Here is a 1316-nt window from a genome sequence, read left to right on the forward strand (position 1 = left end):
CATTTTTCCTTCTATCCTGACAAGTGCTCCAGTCCCTGCTGCAGAGAAACACCCCCATAACAGGATCTTACCACCTCCATGCTTTACTGGAGGAATGCTGTTATTTGGATGGTGAGCTGTACTGGATTTCCATGAGACATATCGTTTAGTGTTGAGGCCAAATATTTCAATTTTAGTCTCATCTGACCATAACACCTTTTTCCACGTGGCAAAGCTCAGTCGTGACTGCATGTGGCCTTTCTTGAGGAGTAGTTTTTTTTCTTGCAACTCTCCCATACAAGCCATATATGTGGAGAATTTCTGATGTTGTCACATGCACACAATGGCCACTCTTTGGCATAAATTCCTGCAGCTGCTTCAGAGTTGCTGTAGGCCTCTTGGTCGCCTCTCTGGCCAGTTTCCTCCTGACTCTTTCATATAGTTTGGAGCGATGTCCTGATCCAGGGAGGGTCTGTGTTGGACCAAATACCTTCCACTTCTTAATAATAAGACTTAAGCCTTCACTGTGCTTCTAGGCATTGATAAAGGCTTTGAAATGTTTTTATCCATTTCCTGACTTGTGCCTGTCCACAACTTTAGTAGTTGAGTTTAACATAGTTGATTGTTTGCTTCGATTGCACTACCAAGGACTGAAATGCTCCATGAAAGCTCTTTTCATGCTTAGCTAATCAAAATGACCACAGCTGATCACAGCTGAAAGTCAACTGGCTTTGTGTGCCATTGAGAAGGTGATTAGCTACACCTGATTGAGTTTACAAGTCATTTTTAGGAGCTATTATGGCCAACTCTCCTGATCAGAATTCATTCATATATTATATAAAATTAAATGTGTGTGAAATGGAAAAGCCGTTTGACTTTTGACTTGTCACTTTGCCCAGCAGCTCGCTTTCATCATGTGTATGAAGTTGCCCTCAGTTTTTCGGAGCATGTATGTTGGTTCGACATGATTTTGACATGATGTGACATGACATGATGTGAGTGAGGTCGTGGCGTGGCGCACATTTTGGCTGCCGGTACTTTTGGGACCGAAGATATTTGACCTCTGTCCTGGCAGCGTCCATCGAGTGGCACCGTAGAAAAGTTACCTCATTTTCCATCACTGTCTTTCTTTCTCTTGTAGGTTCTCCTGCAGAGAAAATTCGCTAACATTACACAGTCATTAGCAACAAGGTAAAAAAATGTTTTGCTTGTATTTTTGGTTATAGAGTTAAATTAAATTAAAAGCTAAAGACGTTAACTGTAGCTTAACGTGCTAACCAAGCATCATTTTGTTGATTACTTAGTTGCTTTTTCAGCAACGACTTGCCAGTTTAGCT

At 41.5% G+C, this 1316-nt stretch overlaps 1 protein-coding gene across 1 annotated transcript in view; it reads left to right on the forward strand.

Moving 5' to 3' along the window:
- Positions 1 to 1316, forward strand: part of LOC107708114 (ubiquinol-cytochrome-c reductase complex assembly factor 1-like) — a 39737-nt gene that overhangs the window by 22128 nt on the left and 16293 nt on the right. The window lies entirely within an intron of this gene.

The sequence above is a fragment of the Sinocyclocheilus rhinocerous genome, unplaced genomic scaffold, assembly GCF_001515625.1.
Source record: "Sinocyclocheilus rhinocerous isolate Xijiao unplaced genomic scaffold, SAMN03320098_v1.1 scaffold113, whole genome shotgun sequence".
Taxonomy (NCBI): Eukaryota; Metazoa; Chordata; class Actinopteri; order Cypriniformes; family Cyprinidae; genus Sinocyclocheilus; species Sinocyclocheilus rhinocerous.